We start from the raw sequence: 23606 nt of genomic DNA on the forward strand, positions 1-23606 counted from the left end.
ATAGCAATGAAGTTCAACCCATAGAATGGCTCTAATGAACTAATTTTGAGTTAATTTCTTTGACAAAATCCTTTGTTAAGAGTTAGCACTCAGTAAATATTTCCTAGAAATATTACTAGCTTTTATTCAACTTGGAGTAAAGCAGAAACAAAAAAGAAAAAAGACTCAAAAACTACTGGCATGAAGAGATAAATCACAAACAAGAAATAAAAATGTACAATAAATATAATCACCAAGTAATTACAAATTAACATAATTCCATTTTTAATAATTACATTGGAAAAAATAAACAAGTAGTTCATTTTAGTGAGGAAGCTTTGAGACAATATTCTCACATAATATTTTAGAATGATTACTTTTATATAGAATATAGTGAACTTTATTTTACATTTTATTATGGAAAATGTCAAACATTTGCAAAAGTCAAGAGAATGTATAATGAATCCAATATAATCCCACTCAGCTTCAACAATTATTAATTTATGGTCAAATAGTTACATCTTTACATATTGGTTATCTATCATTTTTATTGTGTTTCTCATTATAAAACCCAAAATAATTAAAAATAATTCCTCAATATTATTGAATATCTGGGCTGTGTTCAGATTTTCCCAGTAGCTTCATAGTTACTTTATATTGCTGAAGAGTAATCCATGTTATGGTATATCAGAATTTATGGAATCATTCACCAGTAGATGAACATTTATATTATTTCCAATGAGGGGGGTTGTAAAATATGTAAAGTGAGTATAAACATTCATATACTAGCCTTTTGTGGATACAGATTTTCATTTTTCTTGAGTGAAATTGCTGAGTTCTACAATAAGTGTATGTCTAAGTTTAAAACAAAACTGCTCAACTATTTTTCAAAGTTACTGAAATCATTTTGACTTCTCATCCATAATATATAAAAGTTCCAGTTCCAGTTTTCTCCAACACTTGGTGTTGTCAGTTATTTTAATTTTAGTCATTCTAGTGAGGGTGTAACTATCTCATTATAGTTGTTAATTTGTATTTCCTAATGACAGTTATGTTGAGCATGTTTTCATATGATATGTACATTCGTATAACTTTTCTTGAAGTATCTGTACAATTTTTTGCCCATTTTTAATTCAACTTTTTATTATTGAGTTGTAAGAATTTTATATATATTCTGAATATAAATCCATTATCAAATATGTGTTTTGAAATTATTTTCTCCCAGTCTTTTCCTTTCCTTTTTTAAATTTTCTTAATAGTATCGTTTGAAGAGCAAATTTGAAAAAATTTAAGCCTAATTTATCATTTTTTTTCTTTTATGGTTACAAATTTTCTGTGCTCTACCTAAGAAAATTTTGCTTAACCCAAGGTCACAAACATTTTCTTTATATTGTCTTTTGGAATTTTTAGTTTTATCTCTACATTTAGGTAAATTACATATTTACATAAATGTGTAAATTTAACACATTTCAAGTTAATGTATATACTGCATATAATAATGTATATGTATATACTTACATATAGTTTAAGTCCAGGATCAATATTCATTTTTTCCATGTGAATATCTAATTGTTCCAATACCATATTGAAAAGACCATCCTTTCTCCTTTAGATATTTTACAGTTTTATAAAAAATAAATTGAAAAAATATGTGTGAAATATTTCTGGACTCTGTGCTGTTCAATTGGTCTGTATGTGTATGCTTAAAGACCAATACCACATTGTCTTGGTTATTGTATTGTTAACTGAAGACTTTATATTAGGTAGGCTAAAGTTAATTCTCCTAATTTTGTTCTTTATCAAGATTGCTTTAAGTATTTCTAGTCCTTTGCATTTGCATATACATTTTAGAATCAGCTTATCAATGTCCACAAAGAAGCCATCTTAAATTTTAATTAGGATTGCAGTTATTCTATAAATCAATTTAGTGAGAATTGACATCTGAACACTGCTGATATTTCTGATCCTTGATTATGGTATATCTTTCTATTTATCTTCTTTAATATTCTCAACAGTATATTGTTGACTAATCCAAAAGTGCTGTGCATTTCTTTATACTATTGTAAACAGTTATTTTAAAATTTCAACTTCCAGTTGTTCATTGCTAAAATTATTCATTTTCAAAATACATTCAAGTTTTGTAAATTTAGCTTTGCTTCTCTGAATTTGCTAAACTCACTTACTAGTTCTAGTAGATTTTTGGTAGATTCTCTAGGATTTTTTTTTTTTTTACATAGAAATTATATGTATGCCACCTATCTCTTCTTGTACTTTTCCACTGGCAAGGACTCACAGGTTGGATAGATGTGGTAAATTGGACATCCTTGCCTTGTTCATGATCTTAGCAGAAGGGAGACATTCAAACATTTACCATCAGATGTGATGTTAGTTGGAAGTTTTGTAGGTTCCCTTTGTCAATTTAAAAATGTTGCCCTCTATTCCCTGTTTGCTGAGAGTGATTTCTTATTTAATCCTAAGTGGTTGTGGAATTTTGTAATAATTGTTTTGTGCTTTTTGAGATAATTATGTTATTGTTTTGATTTTTTTTAGTTTGTTAATATTATGATCACATTTTTGTTTTGTTTTACTATTACATGAAACTTGCATTCCTAGGATAAACTCCACATGATTAAGATGTATTATCCTTTTTATATATTATTTGGTTTGATTTGTCAACATTATGTATAGATTTTTACATTCATATTAAAGAGAGATATTATTATGTAGCAATTTTTTATTGTGTTTTTCTGGTTTTGGTGTCAGGGTAATGCTGGTCTCATAAAACTCATTAGGAAGTATTTCTTTCTCTTCTATTTTCTGGGTTTGTGGAGAATTGACCAGTCAAGACATCAAAGCCTGGAATTCTCTTTGTGAAAAGATGTTTGGCTACAAACTTAGTTTCTATAATGGCCATAAGACTATTCATATCATCTATCATTATCTTCAGTGAGTTTTGATAGGCATATTTTCAAGGAATTTAACCATTGCAAGTTACTGAAAGTAATACTAAATATTTATTATTATTTAATATATATTCAATACTTTCTTGAATTTCACTTGTTGAATTTATTGGCATAAGAACATTCCATATCATCCTTTTAATGTCTGGAGGATTTGTAGTGATGTTGCCTTTTTCCTTCCTGGTATTAGTAAACTGTGTTTACTGTCATCCTTTTGGCTAGATCTTTATCAATTTAGTTGGTCTTTTTAACAGAAAAGGCTGGGAAGAGGGGTTCCTGGGTGGCATAGTCAGTTAAACATTTGGCTCAGGTCACGATCTCAGAGTTGTGAGATCAAGCCCCGCATCAGGCTCCATGCTTAGCACATAGTCTGCTTGAGATTCTCTCTCCTTCTCCCTCTGCCCCTCCCAGTCCTGCTCTCTTGGTCTCTCTCAAATAAATAAATAGATTTTTAGAAAAGGCTGGGATGAGGGTACACCTTGGCGGAAGTAGCTAGGGACTGAGACTTGGGAAATGTACCTGGGGGCAAAATTCCTAGGAGAATGATGTAACAAAAAAGCAGAGTCAGAATCTAGAAATTTAAATCAAACAGCCCATTGCCAATTACAGTGAGCTACATGAACCAATGATTGCTAATTATCTATTACCTTTGAGGATGCCGTGTGTTGTCAAGGTTGAGGGGTTGCTTGACTGTGTTTCTCATAGCTCTTGAGTGATGGCATTTCATTGCAACTTGACTCAGCTGCAAAAGTAAAGCTTCTCCGTGCCCTGAAACTTTGTTTTTCTCTATTTAAAATAATTTATTATTATTATTGTTCAACAGAGAGTGTGATCCTTGATACTTAGAGGTGAAGAGGTGGTATGAAAGGGAAGACATTATCACTTGAAAATATTCAGACCTGTATAAAAAGAGTACACTGCCAATAATGAGGCAGATGATTTCTCAATAAGTACATCATTCAAACTATTTTTTCTTCCTTTGTATTTAGTTCTGGGAATTACCCTTTACAGGGTTAACAGCACTAATTAGTTAAAGATAATATATGGATAAATTCTATTTTTTTTTTACTTTTTTGGTGAAAAAAGTTTCCAAATCAATGAATAATTGAATATTTTTCTCTTATGTAATCAAAGAAAGAATTATGATTAAACCTACCATTCATTTTATGTCCATGTAACATAGAACTGGAAAGATTAAAAACAAAATTGTCAAATTCATTTTTTGGTGAGATGCCTACAAAATGACTAGTTTTCTGAAATAATGTTTTATTTTTGAAATAATTATTTCATTTTTTGATAATTAGTAGTTGGATCTTTATAAATATTATTGATTTTACATCCTTAAATATTATGATAAAATTATTTAAATGACTGCATTGACTTAGTTTCCACAACAGAAGATTAGGCTTACTGTCTCATAAATCACAGTAGTTTTAATTTTAATAGATTAAAATAGTACTCCAATTTGTTGTACTTTTTTGGATTTTTAATATATAGGACTATCATTTATGATCCTCAAGTTATGTCATTTTTCTTAAAACCCTACATAGCCAGGCCTAATTTAGTGAACCTCTGCCTCAAGCGGAAAAACTTCATTAACAAATTAGTAGAATAATCAGAAAATGATAAGCCATAATGATAAACCACAAAGCATCCAGACTTGCGTTAAAAAAAAAATCAGATCTGCAACATTTTTGCCTGCTGAGTTGACAACTGCTAAAAATATTACAGCTCCCAAATTTTATTGCCTATGTTACCAAGGTGGTGGATGACCAGTTTAATATACAAGGTAGCATGATTTATGCATTGAGATCTAATTAAATTTAATTTAGGTGTAATGTAGAAAAAGAAAAAAAAAGCCACAATCCTACTATATGCTGTCTACAAGGCACTCACTTTAGATCCAAAGACACTAAATAGGTTGGAAGGATGGAAATGGATATTCCATGAAAATAATAACCAAAAAAAGAACAGGGGTGGCTATATTAATATAAGACAAAATAGATTTTAAATCAAAAAAGATTATGAGAGAGAGAAGAACATTGTTTATTAATGAAAATTTCAATATGGCAAGAAGATATAACAGTTATAAATATTCACACAGCTAATGACAGACTATCAAAATATATGAAGCAAAAATTGACAATTGAAGAAACGACATTTCAGCAAAAATAGTTGGAGACCTCAATACCATACTCTCAGTAATGGAAAGAACAATCAAACAAAAGGTAAGTAGGGAATAAATGTGTTAGACAACAAAATAAACCAAGAATATCTAATAGACGTACATAGCATACTCTACCTAACAATAGGACTCAATCACTAAGTATATATGGGACATTTTCCAGGGTAGACCATATATTAGACCACAAATTTCCAGTGGGTTATTAAAACTAAAAAAAAATATCTTATCAAAATACATTATGAGGAGAGTAAGAAGGCTGCCCATGGAATGGAAGAAAATATTTGTAAATAACATATCTAATAATGGATTAATATCCAGATATTAAAACTCATCAATAGAAAAACAACTTGATTAAAAAATGGGTGAAGACCTAAATAGACATGTCTCCAAAGAAGATGTATAAATGACCAGTAAGCACATGAAAAGATGCTCAACATTACTAATTAGAATATTAGGAAAATGTAAATCAAAACTACAATGAGATAACATATAGTATCTCACAGTATGACTATTATCCAAAAAAAAAAAAAAAACCCAGGAGATAACAAATGTTGGTGAGGATGTGGAGAAATTATAATTCTTGTACAGTGTTGGTGGGAAGGTAAAACAGTACTGTCACTGTGGAAACAGTGTGGCCATTCCTCAAAAAATTAAAAATAGAGTTTTTATATAATCCACCAATTCCATTTCTGGAAACATAGAAGAAGAATCAAAAGCAAGGTCTAGAAGAGATATTTGTACACTTATCTTCATAGTAGCATTATTCACAGTAGCTAAACCATTTAAGCAATCCAAGTGTCCCTTGACAGATGAAGAAGCAAAATGTGGTATATATAAATGCTATAGAATATTATTCAGCCTTAAAAAGAAAAGAAATTCTGTCATGCTACAACATGGATGAACTTTGAGGACATTATGCCAAGTGAAATAGACACAAAAAAACAAATACTTATAGTTCCAGTTATATGAGGTCTGTAAGAGTAGTCGAAATCATAGAGACAGAAAGTTGAATGATGAGTGCTAGGAGTTGGGGGAAGGTGGGGAATGGGGTATTGTTGTTTAAGAGACATAGAGTTCAGTTTCACAAGATGAACAGAGTTCTGGAGATGAATGGTGGTGCAACAGTATGTACTTAATGTCATTAAACTGTACACTTAAAATTAGTTAAGACAGTAAATTTTATGTTATATGCGTATTACTACAATTTAAAATATGGGGAAAAAATTAAGGAGAAATAAAGACTTTCCCAGATTAAAAAAAAAAAAAAAAAGGAGAGAGAGAAAAGAAAAAAGAAAAGCTGAGGAAGTTCATTACGACCAGGCCTACCTTACAAGACATACTAATGGAGTTCCTACAAGCTGAAACGAAAGGATACTAGACATTAATACAAAAGCATGAATTATAAAGCTCACTGGTAACAGTAAATAGACAAATACATATTACTCTAATGCTTCAAAAAACAAGAAACTCTCTAATCAACAACCTATTTTTACACATCAGGGAACCTTGAAAAAGAAGAAAAAACTAATCCTGAAGTTAGCAGGAGGAAGGAAATAATAGATTGGAACAGAAATAAAGGAAAGAGAGAATATAAAAGCAATAGGAAAAAAAAATCAATAAAATTAAAAGTTGTTTTTTTAAAGACTGACAAAATTGGAAAGGCCTTAGCTAGATTAATGGAGAAAAAGAGAGAAGACTCAAATAGCTAAACTCAGAAATGAAAGAGGAGACATCACAACTAATGTCACCTTTTCCCCATATACTTCCCCTGACCACCATCCATTCCTTTTTTTTTTTTTTTCAGTAGCCATGTGGTGTTAGTTTCAAAACCTTTATTCCCACTCCAGATTTCTTGTTCTGGGGCTCACAGGAATACGATAGGTCCCCTCTGAGGTTATCATCTATCTCCTTCAAATCTGAACCTATTTCTGCACTCCCAAATTTTGGTGAATGGTAAAATGTTAAAACAATTGTTGACTCAGGCTTTTCTTTAATCTCTCACTAGATACTGTTTATTCTGTTTCCTAAACATGGTTCATGTCTGCTTTCAGGCCACTGGTACTAGACCACTATCATGTCGCTCCTGAATTAATGACGCCTCCACATGTTTCTTATTGCTTCTATGGATCTCTTGTCTATGCTGCAGCTAGGATGATTATTCTTGAGATAAAATATACTCATTTATCTCACCCGCTTAATGCCTCAGTGGTTTTCCATTGCCCTTAAGCTAAAGTCCACGTTCTGACGTGGCTTATAAAGAGGATGGTGAAGGAGGGAGTCCCTTTAGCAGGCACACTCTGTCAGTGGCTCCCCTCAGCATAGTATACTTCTTCCAGCCAACTCCTCTTCATGATCTAACTAGTAAAATCGTTGTATATATATTTTCTCTCCTGTTTCCTTTTAATATATGCTTATACCAGTCATGACCCTGCATCACCCCAATTCTGCCCGCTCCTGGTAGTCCACAGCAATTAGCAGAAACATAAAAGAAAATAACTAAATAATTAAATTTGGATAAATAAATAAGGATATATATTTAAATTTCTAAGAAAAAAACAATGATTATTTCATGATGCTTGTGTAATTTTGTGAAAAGATTTTGCAAATTTGTAAATATTATCAATAACATAGGAGATTGTCAGATACATACTGAAAATTTTAGATCCTATTCAAACACAATTTGAGGCTCTTTTATTTAGAGTTTCTCTGAGTCGTATACCAAAATATGGCTGTCATAGTTGAATAAAATGTGTGAGACATTTTGTGACAATTATTATTTACAAAATCAATACATCTGTCTTATTATATATGTGCTTTTTCAAACAGTTCATAACGTGCTGACAGATGGACACAATTTTTCTAAAGGACTTATAAAGTTTATAAGTTTTCACATGAGTGATGATAGGAGGGTTTTTGTGGACTGTTCTTGTATGGGGATGAGGAAAAGAGAGAATGATCTTTCTTTCCTGAGTAAATATGAAATATATTTTTGTATAATAAAAATAAAAATGAATTTCATATAATAAAATATGTAATGATTACATTGGAATTTTCTATGTTGTCTAATTTTAAAGAAAAAAATATTGGGGATAAAGGACATTATAAAATCTAAATGTCACCATAAAAGTTACTTGGTCAGATAATACAACTTGCTTATAACTATCAATTAATATTTGAGTTTCACATCACCAGTGAAATGGTTGTACTTTTCATTTCTTTATATTCAGTAGAGAAGAATATTGCTTAACTCAGGACAGACCGTTTTAGCACTTGGGAAACGTTTCAGCATTAGATATGCAATGAAAGTGCATTAAATTAAATTTAAGTCCAAAAATAAATGCAGTATTAATATAGTTCTTATAGTATCAAACACCTTGGAGAATATCAAACCTCAGATAAACAAAGCAATGTGATGGTATGAATGTTGAACAAGCCATCAGTGATTTCAGAACAATAGGAAGGCAAGCTGGGTCGTTCAGATAAGCATTCCCTTCCCTTTCCCGCACCCCACCCTGTTCTAGTTTTCAGAAATAGAGGTGATTTCTTCATTTCCTTTGAAGAAACTATGTAATTGTTGGAATCTTTACATCTCGTTTAGTTTTCCCTATTGACAAACAATCATATGCAGTTTCAATTGACACAAACACAATATGTAGGCTGCCTTTCCCAAACATCCCTGCTGCTTGGAATCCTGTTTATCCAAGGGAATCAGCTCCAGCTGCATAGATAACAAGTGAATGTTCACCGACCCTGCTCTTTGTTCTCTCAAATGTGAAATTTTTCATATTCTGGAGAAACATACAGGCGTGCATCCAAACTGCTCATTTTTACAAATACGACACTATATGCCCCCATACTTTATTTTAAATTGATTTCTCAATTTATTCAGGAAAAGAACAGGCTTAAATGGCAAACATACATGTCCTTCACGTATTTGTTTGTTTGTTTACATATACCTTTGTGCTAAGTTGAATATGATTCAGAAAGCTTATATAATTATAACCTTAACCTCAAAAGCATTGCTTTCATTTCAGAAACACTCTAGAAAAGGTAGGCTACCTCAAGTTTTATTGTAAAAGAAAACAAAATTCTGCAAAATATTTTACTTCCAATAAATTTTCTTTTCTAAAACTATTTGCTTTTCGTTTTTCTTTTGTTTGGTAGGGTCATCATTGGTAGATCAAAAGTTCATAGCACTTATATTACCCATAAATATATTATCTCGAGTGCAAATAAAATGAATTTTATGTTGTCAGTTGTTTGTTCACATTCCACAACTTTGATTTCTCTTCAAGGAGAGATGGAGCTGTCAGGGATTTTCAAACCTGGAGCAAGTTAAACTGCCAGTGACCAGGAAGTTTATAGAACTTCTGTCTATTATACTGACAGATCCTCTCTAACACAACCAGCATTTCTCTTTAGGGCAGTCTAAAATTTATTAGCCTGTTATGAGGTAGAATACGAAGGTGTTCCCATATGCCTTTCCTTTCTACCTCTAGTCATATATAACTTCATCATTATTTCTTGGCTCAGCCACCCAAAATACTGAGAACATTAGCAGGACAACAAAGGGTTTGGCAGCAGAGTCATTTAGTGGTTCAAAATATTTAATTGATCAAAGTAAGTACATTTTCTTAAAAGAAAACTCAAAGTTTTTACAAATAAGTTGCAGCCAAGCTCTCTGCTGGTGATTATAGGTGTTTTCGATTAGAAAACAAAACATCTTTTCAGTGAAATAACTTCTGGGATGTCACTGATTAGCTGGATGAATATGGCCTCTCTCTTTTCAATCAAATATGTAATAGTATTTTCACATCATGTTAGACATATGATGATATTTTAAGAGAAATTGTTATTTTAGCTCTTAAAAAGCAATGTATTTTTTTCTCTTATAGTGACCACACACTCTTGAAAAGTAAAGTAAAAATATTTGCCTCCGCAAAAGCAATAGTTAAATTAAGACATGTTGTATTTAGGTTTACAGTTATCAGAGTTCCTGGGAAGATATTTTCTTTCCTATCAATTAGAAGTAGATATTGTTTGCATCTTTTGCTTATACCCATCACACACATAGAGTCACACACACAGCACACTAAACAATGGGCCACATTGAGGAGCCTTTTACACCAACGCGTGTCGTGGCTTATAGTCTCATTCTGTTACAATGTGTGGATTAAACCAGTGGGTTGATTTCTTTTAACCCCAGCACTCTCATCTCTAAACTAATGAGATTACTGTTCTCTAATTTACTTAACCCTCCTTAGTTGTTACGAGAAAATAGAAAAATGGCAAGCTAGTATACACATAGTGAAAGTGGATACATTATAAGATGAGATACAAATGAAGCTATGATCATTAAAAATAATTTTTGATGACTCATGAAGCAAGTTGTATTTTCTCAGAAAATATAGCTGTGTGTTAAAAGAACCTGCTACTCTAGTTGGATAGTTTCCAAAGCATTAATTTTTCTGCCAAATCAGTGTCATCCAACCAAGATGGCCTTAATGTTCCTCTCAGTTTGACTAAATTATAGACAGGCCTTTTCCTAACTCGAGGCCTCTGACCTCCTTTTTCTTGCATTGCTTACTTTAGAAACCTTGTAAATTATTTGTCTAATCCTTTAAGATGTAAATCTTTAAAAAAATTTTTTTGTGCCAGTTTTATAATCCAGGAAAGTCTTTCTCAAGGACCTGAGAGCCATCTCTTTGAAATGCAATCATCAAGAAAGATAGCACCTCTAGATCCCATTTTCTGCGGGAGGGTTGGTGCCTTGCTCTAAGTTGAAAAACTACCCTCTGTCTTGAAGATAGGAGAATGTTTACTTATGTTACCATTAGCAACAGCAGTTATAGGAGAAGGCCTGTGATCTCCCCACTCACTACAGCTCTTAAAAATCTCTCTAGGCTTTTGTTCTAGTGGAGTTGAGCTCAAAGTTCTGGCCTCTATGCCCTATTACAATGCCTTAAATAAAAATGTCTTTGCCTGTTTAACTTTTCCCAGTGCAATTTTTGTTTTGATTCACACCTCCAGTGCTTCACCAATGAGTGGCTCATGTCTGAGTTAATGTGGTCTTTTATGTAGGTCAGTATGGCTGACTCTAGTAGTGAGAACAAGGGGAAATAACTAAAACTCATTTATTGCCCTTGTAATGAATGTAGAAATCCAGACTGGTGATTTCAGTGTCTGGCAATTTTGGACTGTGTCAATGAATAACTATCTATAACAATAGTTAGAAGTTTGTTTGTTTTTCCTTAACACATTACTATTTAAATTTTAGTTATTACAAAAATGAGTTTTTAAAAGCTCATACAGACTTCTTATTTCATTCCCATATTAAAAATGTAGCTTATGGTTCACAGCAAGAATGAATTAATAACTCATTAATTGAGGTCTTTGTCACATTTAATTTATTGTAATCTTTATCTCTTCAGACATTTTTTTCAGCCTTAGAGTAAAACTAATATTCCACTTGTCTGTTGAATCTGAAAGGGTACAAATGATCAACTAATCATGGCTCTTGTTTTAGAAAAAAGGAAACTAAAACCAGTAGAGATTAATGACTCTTCCAAGGTCACATAGTTATATGCAGAGTTGGGCCTAGGACTAAGGTTTTTCAATTCTTAGGCTAGTAGAAATAGCTCAATGAGGTCAAATGGTAGCAACTGACTCATGTATTTGATGTGGTTGGTTACTTACTGCAGAAAGTTACTAAAGTGTTTAAAAAGCTAAATATTTCTGTATATTTAATTTACTCTTCAAATTTATATTGGTAACGGCTACTGCTAGTGCTACAAGGGTTAATCTAGGTCAAAGCATGTTTTTTAGGCACAGACTCGTTTGTGAAAGTGTTGGTTGCTCAGATTAAATTCTTAGGCCATGTACCTTTTTTTTTTTTAATGTCAACCTCATGATGGCAATTTACAGCTTGCTTAAAATCTTTTTGTTGTCTTTAGCCCTAGTCACTCAAGTACCTACTAAGTCGATAAGAGTTGATCTAAGAAAATAATTCCCATTTCAGCAGAAGTTATAGTTCTCAAAATAGATTAAGGTTTCCCTTGGAATATATTCTCGTGGGCCTTTAAATCTCACTACTTCCACTGCTATGGACTCTAAGAAAGTGAAAAGCTAGTACTGAGTGAGGTGTTCATAACACCCTAAGACCAAGCAGTGTTAAAGAAAGAGGAATGGAAATAAGAGTTTGCTTAAATTAAATATAAGCAGTAACATGTCATTCATTCCTTGAAACTGACTCATCCCTATACTATAATGTCAACTATGGTTTTTCTACTAGATAATAATCTATAATTTGAAATTATGTATGTTGGAGATGAATAGCCATTTGTTATATCTTCTTTAGAGATCACATTTGTTACAGTTTATTTCCCGTATGACAGTGGTGCTGGGTATTGGTTGGAGGGGAGGGAAAAACATTTCAACCTTTGTATTTGTGAAAGGACATTGACAGTAGTCATATTCCTTATTTTAGAATGTCCAGTCTGCTTGAGGACAGTAAAAAATTATCCTTTTTTTTTCTATTATAAAATGTGTCTCTAAATTTCTAGTATAATTTGATGAGGAAAGTCACTGTTTTATAAGCCCCAATAATTTAACAGAATCAAGTGACATTTAAAATAAAATAGAACAGTAGATGAGGCCATGGCCATGATTTCAGTATGACTAGCATTCCCTTTTATTTGCACCAGCATGTCTTTTTCACACCTGATATTGTCTACTTCTTTAGTAATGAAGCCAAGTGAAAGAACAAATACACAGGTATATTTGTACCGATTAAATAGTTCAGGCAAGGTGTTTTCAGCAGAAAGATTTTGGTAATTAGATCCATAGATCACTACAATAAAATCTGAGGAGTCTGAGTGGAAAAGATATTTTATTTTATTTTTTTTTAGATTTTATTTATTTATGAGAGAGAGAGAGAGAGATAGAGAGAGAGAGATCATGAGCAGGGGGAGGGGCAGAGGGAGAGGGAGAAGCAATCTCCCTGCAGGAGCCCAACACAGGGCTCGATCCCAGGACCCTGATGTCATGACCTGAGCCAAAGGCAGACGCTTAACTGACTGAGCCACCCAGGAGCCCCAGAAAAGATCTTTTAAAGAATTGGAGAAAGGATAACATCTATGGAGACCGTGAAAGGAGCCAAAAAAGAAGACAAAAAAGGCATCCATCTTAATCACAGTGATGATGCTTTCCTAATTATCCTTACTCCCTCAATCCCCATTTTGTTCAACTTATTCAGTTTCTGTTTTGAATTTTTCTCTTGACCCCAACTTTCTGCTAATTGAATATATTAGGGTTGACTAGAAATAGAGCGAACAAGCTACCTTTCCTTGATTAAAAATTACTAATTTTTCTAAATTGTTCCATTTACTAACATAGGAAGTATATTTTACATGAGGGTAGATTTAGTAACAAAAAAAAAAGGAATCAATAAACTGTCCCAAGAAGTGTTAGAGCTCCTGTCTGTTTTGTTTTCTGAGGTTTTGTTTGTTTTTGTGTTTGGTTTGTTTGTTTGGTTTCCAGTGAGAATATTTTATAGCTCACCTCTTAGTCCTAAAGTAAACAAATTCTTTGGATCCAATACCAACCCTGAGCTTTCAGTGAAAAATGTAAATTTTTTCCATGCTTTTAACACATAATCCATTGTTGGACAGTCTGGGTACAGCTCTGTGGCTTTACCCAGTTCTGGGGCTGCATAAAGAGGTTTTTCCAAGGAGGCTAGAGAAATAGAAATCTCCCAAACCTCTTTATGCATTTCTATTTTCTATTTTTCTGGCCTCCTTGGAATAGTCTGAAAATAAGTGAAATCACTCTTAGGAACTCAAAGCACTATTAAAATGTAGAAATTTCTTGATTTTCATGCCTCTTTTGGGGTACATCTTTGTCAGAATGAGAACTAAAAGAGCTTTGTTTATCTCCCCCCGAATGTTGTTAACAAAAAAGATTAGAATAGCAGAAAATTGAACATATTAAACAGAAATTTTAGGTACCATCAAGGCAAAAACTGTGCTGTACAAAATGAAACAAGCGAAGAAGACCATATTCAAGGCTACTGCAGTAGCGAAGAAAGGCCATAACTGAGTCTGAATTCAGCTTTGCCACAACAAAGCCCAGGAGAGTTTTTAAGCACTCGAGTGAGCTAGCAGAAGAATACTGGAGGACATTTGGGAGGAAGTCCACCAATGATACTTCCAGGACCTCGAGTTATTTATGAATTTGGAAATATTATTCCTTGTGATTCAGCACTCGGTGTGTGCTTATTGACGTTAGGCTCCTACCCTCCCAAAGAAACGGAGATTCGGCACTATCTTCCTTCATGATTACATTTTTAAAAGACAGCACCTAGATTCTTGAGAAAGACTTTTCCGAGTTGTGACACTGGCAAGGAGCTTTAAAATGTATTTATATCTCGAAGGGACAGAGAAAGAATTTACAATTACAAAGTTTCTAAAGTAAATGCTCCAAGGAAAGGGAGGTCAGGGGGCTAGAGTCAGGAAGAAGCCTGTCTAAAGTTTAGTTAAGCTGAGGAGAAGGTTAAAACCTTCTTGGTAAGTGCACTGAAATACTATAGGACATAAAGAACCATTAAGATATTTAAGGATATATTACTCTTTTAGAGACAACATCAGGAAAGGCAATAGTCTTCTCATCAACTACCCCTCTCTGCAACCATTGTAACACAATCCTGAGCTGGATCTGGTTTAATTGGAAGATGTCTTTGTTGAACTGAAACTTTGTGACTTTATGTAGGGCATATCCAGGCTTTGCAGTTTAGAATCGCTACCAGTCACCTAATGGTGCACATGCAGCCGCTCAGGCATTAAAACTGCAAGGACAGTTGATTTCAACTGATAGCAGGATAAATAGAAGCTTTTATTTTTTATTTTTACTTTTTAAAGATTATTTATTTATTTATTTATTTGACAGAGAGTTAGAGAGAGAGTACAGATATGCAGAGTGGCAGGCAGAGGGAGAAGCAGGGTCCCCCACTGAGCAGGGAGCCCGATGTGGGGCTCTATCCCAGGACACTGGGATCATGATCTGAGCCGAAGGCAGTCGCTTAACGACTGAGCCACCCAGGCGCCCCTAGAAGCTTTTAAATCAACCAAAAATCCGCTTACAACTTTTTGTTACCCATTGTACACATGGTTAATATAAAAAGTCACCTTATATTCTCTTTTAAACAAAGGGAACTTTAAGCAACTTAATATATTTAAGTATTTAAAAAAATAGTCCTCTAACAAAACATTGATAAAAGTTTCTCCTTACTGGAATTAAGAGACAAATTGCATTAGCCTTCAAAAGTCTTGTACATGTTTACTTTCTATAAAAAAAAAAAGACAAATTCTATATTATTTTTGTTTAGCTGATGAGCCTGTTGCCCCATTGGTTAAGTTGCTGTCCTTGTATAGATACAGCTTTAGAGGCAATTTAGATAAAAGGGTGGACACATACCAATTGTGGTTTTGATTTGAAATCTCTGAAAGCCGAGTAAAATGGAATAATGCAGTTCTTTATATTCTTTAGGTACAAAGAGATAAATCCTCCAGGATTAAATTCAGAGGACACAAAGAGGTAAGATTTTGTTTCAAAGAAATACATGCAAAACATAAGTTTGCAATGGCAACCATAGTATTTTAGACAAAACTCTGGATAAAGTTATCCTTTTCTAAAAAAAGGCTAAAAATTAGTCAAAGAAATAGTGTTACATAGTGAGGAATTCAAGTGGGACTATAAAAAAAGGAGGATAAAAATACCAAATCTGAGAATTTTTTTTGGTTGAATTCTCAGATTTGGTATTTTTTTTCCCATGTTTGTCTAAAATCAGTCACTTGAATGAACAAAAACATAAGAATAGATTTCAAATGAAACATCTGAGAGAATACAATTAACTTTCCACATATGAGGGAAAGTAGATCTATGAATTATGATCTAATTTTTGAAAAGTATTCTTTAAGTTTTTTCCATTTGACTGACTGGAAATATCCTAATTTCATAATACTCTATAACACAATTTATATTTTTATCAAAGCAGACTTTTTTGGTAAAATAGTGTTAAATATTTGGTAGGTTTATATTTTTCTGATTCCAAAATATGGAAAACTCTCTCTGAATCCTTGCTTTAATTCCTACAACATTATCATGATATAGGCAAGGTTACTTACAGAAAAAAAAAAAAACTAGTAGTCTAAGCGATTTGAGTTAAAAATATAAACTAGTTTAGCTACAGGCAAAGGTCTTCGCAGATAGGGTTGTAATCAGGCTGTAAGGTGAGCTAGGTGTCCAATTAGGGGAAGGCAGGCCCATGCTGTCTGTGTGTGACTCTAGTATAGCAATTTGGCCAGGAAAAGTTTAGCTTCAGCAGAGTTAGCTTTTCCTCAAGAAATAGGGAAACCTTGCTTCCATTCAGAAATTGCACAACATAAATAGGCTTTTTCTTAGAGGCTGCAAGGCTGTTGTATTAGTTGCCTATCCCTGCTGTAACAAGTTAGCACAAATGAGGGGGCTTTCACAAGCACACATTTATTATTTTATATTCCAGAAATCAGAAGTTGTCAGCGGGCTGCATTCCTTTCTGGATAGCAATAGCCAGTGAGTCCTTCTCACATCCCCCACTCTGAGGCTACTCTTTGGCTGTCCTCTTGCACATTTAAGAACCCTTGTGATTACATCATACCCACCTGGATAATCCAGAATAATCTATTTTAAAGTCGTCTGATTAGCAGCCATCTAAAAACTAGTTAATGCCTAATTTTTTCTAGCCATGTAACTTAACATATGGATAGATTCTGGGACTTTAGGATATTGACATCTGTTTTTTCTATTCTTCATGTGTTCTTAGCTACCCCTTACTCTGTGTGGACACTTCCCACTCTTAAAGCATCTGGAGAAGATATAACAGCTCCAGCTGTCCTCAGGGAACTGATCCTTTTTAACCAATCAGTGCTGGGGACAGGGGTGGACCATATTCTTAGTGTTGTCCAAATTAGGAATCATTTTCCTCTGCCTAGAAAGATGGATTAGTTAGGTTATTTCCATTTGGTACAGGTAGAGGATGACTGTCTCCAATCTAGATGGTCTGGATTCATTAAAAAGGCAGGACAATGATGGTGAATGTTGGGTGTGATGGGCAGTTGTTCATTTTCCAAAATAGTAGTCTTCACCTCCTGTGACTTGGTTCTACTTTGAGACATGAATGGAATTCCCTAGGAACTTGGGTTTTGGTAGTGTAAAACTTCATACACTCTGATTATTATTTAATTTTTACTCCTCCTACATTTCTTCTTTCCTTACCTTAAAGATCCCCTGTGTATTCCATAGACACACATTTCTGATATTTCTCCATTTTCTATTTTTATCTTGGGGATAGCTGCTAAACAAAATGGAAACAAACATAAATGTATAAGGTCTCAAATAATAACAATAACAACAAAAAGTTCAGGGGAATGTTACAAGCCATGAAAAGCAAGAGATATCCTAGTTAAAACATTATTTATTAAAGGATGCTATCTTTCTTTAATTTCTTTGTTTCCTACATGAGCAAATTAAGGTCATGTTAAATGTCATGTCCAAGTTCTTGTGGCAAAGAAAAAACCAAATCAGACTTAGAACTCAGTGTTCTTAATTACATGTAGTGCTCATCTTGACAAAATATCAAATAAGTATAAAATAAAAAGGGGTCCGGGAAGAGGTGTTGAGAAAGCCTTTGTGGTTCAGTGCTCTTTCATAAGTCAATGAAATTCCAGTAGTACTGTTTCAAATCTGATGAACACCATATAAACCTGTCTGCCTTTGATAAATATTACCATTTTGAAATGAGTCCTTTAATGGTATTTTCACAAGCTGTTAATAGTTGTGGTTGAAAGAGCCTCCTTCACATAGCCCCATGTGTCATAATTCATGCCATAGTCATTGTTTTTTCTTCTAGGTTGATGGCCTCTTGTTGACTTTAAGTATAGCCTGCCTGCTTTTTTTAACCTTACGTTTAATGTATCACACTGCATGATATGATTACACAATACTGAAAGCCTGCGGTCATAAATGCCACTTCTATAATTATATAACCTGCTATCCTTCATATAGAGAAAAGTTGCAGAAACAGAAACAGTTGAACATTTATAGGCATGTAGCACATGTTCCTTTCTAGCATTATTTATGTGCCATAAAAGTTGGAATTTGTGAAACTGGAGTTATAGAATTAAAAATGGAAGGTGGAAGTTCACTCAACATGTAACTTTCATGAAAATGAATTGTCTCTACATAAGAAAGATAAGGGATTAAAATAATTACATTCTAACCTGACAAGGACTACTTACCTTCAAAATGAATCAATAAATGTGCATTTATTAATTGGTAGATTATAAATTATTTATATAATATAAAAATGATAATTTCCACCCCTTTTAATTTCCACCCCTTTTAATAGTACTACCATTTTGTCAGTTTTCACTGTCAAAACCACATAACAGCAAATATAAATTTGCATGCAGATTAGCATTATTTTACCACCCTTACAAAAGTGCCCTTTTCATGTTTTTGTTAGCATATGATACCATGCATATGTTGTCACAGACATTTAATGATATTAAACATAATGCATACTATGTTTCCAAAAAGACTTTACATGCCTAAATTTCTCTCTGGTGGCTGTTCCATAATTTATGAAACCATTTCCCACTGATGGCGTATTTAGTTAATCTCCAAGTTTTGCTCTTACAAATAATATTTTCTATTGAATATTTACATTATTAAAAATGGTCCTTTTATGTAAATGAGTGATTTCTTAGGATACATTTCCAGGTGACTAAGTCAAAGAGCATATTTTTTGTGCCTTTTGATTCAGGTTTTTTTTCTATTTTTCTTATTAGTGTTTGAGGTAACATGTTTTACCTCATGACCTGTTACCCCTGATTAAAAATTAGAGTAACATTAAATAGTAAGAAAAAATGTTTGCATTTTCTGTTCATACTTTAAGATTGGAACATAATATTTATCAATTACAGGATTAACTGTAGGAATAGAATGTGAAGAGAAATATCAGTTAGTTTATATGTAATCAGGGTTGATTTATTTTTGACAGAATAATTATGAGCAAAGCATTTTTTTTATCACTGGTATTCTGATTATAGAATAGAATTAAAAGAATATTACATATTTACTGCAAAGAATATTTAGAATAAAATGATTTAGGAATTACAGAGACTTTTAAATATTAGACCAATTATCAAGATCTTATAAGCAAATGCTAATTTTAGGGAAATTATGAAATAAAGCAGTGTAGTACCTGATCACTCCAGTCTAGGAAAACCATAAGAGAATTAATCATCTTTTGCATGTCTTGGGGAAACCAGGATATATTTTCATAGTGTCTTGCATGATTCTGAGATTAAAATATGGAGATATTTTCAATGGGGATAAAGATTGCTGTTGTTTTTTTTTCTTTTTTACTCTCCTTTCCAATTTTAAGGCCTGATCATTATGGTGGGTTAAATAGATGCACATAAAAATCTCCATGGGAACTAGTAATACTGTGTGACTACATTTGTCTATAGTTTTATTTAGCTAATTTCCCTAATACCTACTTCTTCTACTGCATAATTTCTAAGTCTTCTCTGGAACCATTAAACAAGCCTTGAAACAAATGATGGATTTTTATATCTACCATCAATAAGTTAGCTTAATGTAGATTTTTTCCTCTTTTTTTCTTTAAATGGATATCTGCTGTAAATTATCCATTTACATGTCTATGTTTTGCTTATTCCAAAGAGGATTTGAAGTGACTATCTGTTATATATTGATAATGCCAAGAAAGGTTTTGTAGATTACTTGAAATATTCAAAATCTCCCAGAGGTAAGAAAAATCCAAGTCTTCAGATCATGATGGTGAAATGGAAGGATGACCCTGAAGTTCCCCTCATTTCCTCTTTGCATTTATCAGAATCAGGTTTTGTATTAATTGTATAAGTACACTTGATCATTTTAACACTAATTATTTAGGCTAAACCCAAGTCATATCCATCTGAAAATATATCAGGTTTGACATAGTGAACAGAAAGAATGTTTTGAGTTTCTTTCTTAATGCTTTTATGCATGTGTTATGTTAAAAAACAAAATTCAACAGAGTGAATTTAAAGATCTAATTGGCCTTATTCAATGATTTATGAACCAGGTTAGCGTGCCATCTAACAAATGGAAGGGTGCTCAGAGGAGTTGTACAAAATGGAAGGCTTTTATAGGCAAAAATGGTGTGGACAAGAAAATTATTAGCAAAAGAAAGGACCGTTTCAGGCAAAGTCACCTTCCCTTAGGGGGAAGGGAGGGGACTTTTATTATAAGGATTACCTCACTAGAGCTGATCAGGAATATTGACTGATTGGTTTAAAATTCCACTCCTGGGAGAGGCTGAAAATGTAATTAGCTTCGGTATTAAGTCTAGGTGGGGCTTAACTAAAGTAACTCTGTTTTGGGCCTGGTGTTTCATTTTAACAATTAGGTTTTGTTGTCTACTCCTCTGCCAAAATCCCTAGGTTCTATGGCTTATAACTTTTAGCCTCTACATTATGTCTTTTAGCTTTTCTCTATCCTTCCATAATTCTCAAAGCTATTCCTACTCTCTCTCCTGACTCTGGAAAACTATTTTAAAGAATTTGAACCTGAGAAGGATTTAAAATCTATATTCTGGGAACTTTGGAGATAAAGGGAAAAGCTCATGTATGATTGGCAATCTGGGCTGGAAGTCAAGGAGTAGACTTTCTCAATATTTACTACTAAAAAATTAAATTCATTATAAAAGAGAGTCTTGCATTTTGCATTTTGGGCAGGAGCTGTTTATTATGCATGTGGTTTTGCTGTATTCATGCAATCATGAATGGTATTGATGGCATTTACTGACCATGTACTTGGCTTTGTCTGCTAAGATGGAAAGCCAAAGCTGTGATAAAGATATTTTATTAAAAAACTCAAAGAATGCTTTTTAGGAAGAATTGTTAGAATCTTTTGATTCCCCCATTTTAAAAAAAAAGTTGCTTTTTCATTTCCTGTCAAAATTTAGTACCAATCAGAAAAATGAAAGTATCAGGACCAAAAGACTTTGCATGTAATTGTCTTACTAGATATATAGTGAATTTTTTAAGAGTCATAAGTTACCATGAACACACCCTTTTTCAAACTATATTTTGAGTAAGAATGAACCTGTGTTACAATTCTTTGTGTATTAATAATAGTATTTTATTGTATGTATTATGATTATTCTTAATGTTATTTTCAAAATATTAAGTAATACAGTTTAAAATATACTTCAAATAAATGTTAATCTTAGTATTAAACCTATCATCACTAATTTTGCTCTTTGGCTTTTTATATCTAGGTGTCTGATGGGTATAGATTGTTACCCACTAAAAGAGATTGATGAGATTTATATTTTAGTGTTTCTTTTAGAAACACAAGGATACTATTGGGCATGTAAGAGTGTATAAATTGAATTGATTGACTCATCCTTTTTCATATAAGCTTATTTTATAAAAGTTCAAACCATGAATGTGTGTACTATTTATATGATTCTCATCTATTTACTGCAGCCTGTGCATTATACATTCAAACATTTTTTTTAGTAATGTTCAGAGTCTTTATAGGTATTGATATGTAGTTGCACACTGAAAAAAGTAGTTTGTTATCCAAGTATTCTGTTTAATTGTATAAGGCTATTGCTTTGTCATAGACGGGTAAGAATTGACTTTCTGAGACCAGATAAATCTGGCTTCAAATTTCAACCCTACCCCAGCTCACTCTGTGACCTTATACAAATTATAGTACATCTCTTTAGCTTTTTTGTCTCTTATTTATATAATAGTAATAAAAATACCCAACTTATGGTCTGTTTAAAGGTTTAAATAAAAAAAATAGAGGTTTCAATAAGATAATTCTTGATGATTAGGTTCTTTCCATGTTTCAGTATAATGGTTATCATTTCCCATACAACAAATCAGATTAAATCAGATAATATTTTCTAAGTGGAGGTTTTCTAATCCAGAAGCTCTTCTATGTAGACCTGGGTAGCATCTGGCCTTTATTCCCCTTAAGTTTTATCTTACTCTTTCACAAGGAGACTATATTGCCTCAGTGAGTGAAAAAGTGACTGCACGTAATACACTCTTGATTAAGGTTTGTATTTTCTTAGAAATGCTACCATCAATTAATCCATCATCATTAGCCCTATAATAACCAGTATTGACCACAATACTTGGTTTAGTTCATAAGGATTCAGGTGGCATCAGGCTTCCTTCTTAGTTAAAGGATTTGCATTTCCCATATCTTTTCAAAGGATTTGGTTCAAATGAAAATAGGTAAAACAGAACAGCAATCGATTTGCAGAATTAAGCATTTGGAATAGTTCTGAGCACAGTGTTAGACATGTATATATTTGTGGAAAAAATAGAGAACTGTAGTCACTAAAAAGGACTGTAAAATCAGGATGTCTTTCCCTCTGTATAGTTAAAATGAGGGAGTCTAAGATCCTTCACAAATAGGAAACAAAATATTTTCTAGACCTCTTTATAAAATAATTCCAAATGTTTTCACACAAGTAATTGGAACTGTGGTTTAAAAATAAAGATCTGGTTCTGTTTGTGGACTATTTACTTTGTTACCAAATCTGAACTAATTCATTGATCAAAAGGAGGGCAAATAAATCTGTATTTAAGAAATGGTTGTAGAGGTGCCAGTAAAGGGATTTGCCAAGCAAGAGCAAGGGCTTGATTCTCATTGCAGAAGCAGGCTTCTGTGTTTTTACAACCGAGTTTGAGGCCAGGCCCTGAAAGCCCATTTCAAATAAGGACTGTGTTATTAGATGACTCCTTGATAGAAACTCTAAGCGAGGCTTTGGGTCACAATTGGACAGGTTTGTATTTTGACAGGTAACATATGATTCAACTAAACATAGTCTGACTCAGAAAACTAGAAATACACTTTTGTTTTGTGCTGTCTGTTACAAAATTAATTTGATAAGGTATCAGGGGACACTGCACTGGCATCATTTCACTTATTTTAACAATTACTTTTTGTCTAGTCTTTTGAAGATCTAATGTCTGAAATCTTTTTCTTTGTTACCAATTTTTCCTAGTGACCCTTAATTAAGAGGCAGAGATTTTTTTTTTTTTTATCGTGTTATACATGTTAGGAAAACCTACAACTCTAAATTAGCATGTCTGTCAGTCTTAGACTGAGCTAATCTTGGACTTTAACTGAATTATTAGAATTCTGACAGAGCGCTTTGTTTTGCAGTATCTAACATTTAAGCCTTTTTAGAACCACACTAAAGGGTGGGAAGAACTACTTGATGAGGATTAACAAGGCCTGAAAATGCTGTAAAATCTCTCTTACACAAAGTTTAAAAGATAAACGTGGTTGATTTATCCATAATATGAATTTATTAATCAGATTGGTTTCCCCCAAACATCTGTGTGAGGTGG

The 23606-nt window shown here is 32.9% G+C and overlaps 1 long non-coding RNA gene across 1 annotated transcript in view; it reads left to right on the forward strand.

Moving 5' to 3' along the window:
* Positions 1–23606, forward strand: part of LOC141373890 (uncharacterized) — a 124573-nt gene that overhangs the window by 92924 nt on the left and 8043 nt on the right. Inside the window, exon 2 of the long non-coding RNA XR_012380304.1 lies at positions 15667–15714. This is a non-coding gene — a long non-coding RNA (uncharacterized lncRNA). The remainder of the gene's footprint in view (positions 1–15666; positions 15715–23606) is intronic.

This window comes from Callorhinus ursinus, unplaced genomic scaffold (genome assembly GCF_003265705.2).
Source record: "Callorhinus ursinus isolate GAN/ISIS: 27379988/994484 unplaced genomic scaffold, GSC_fseal_2.0 scaffold1, whole genome shotgun sequence".
NCBI classification, from domain to species: domain Eukaryota; kingdom Metazoa; phylum Chordata; class Mammalia; order Carnivora; family Otariidae; genus Callorhinus; species Callorhinus ursinus.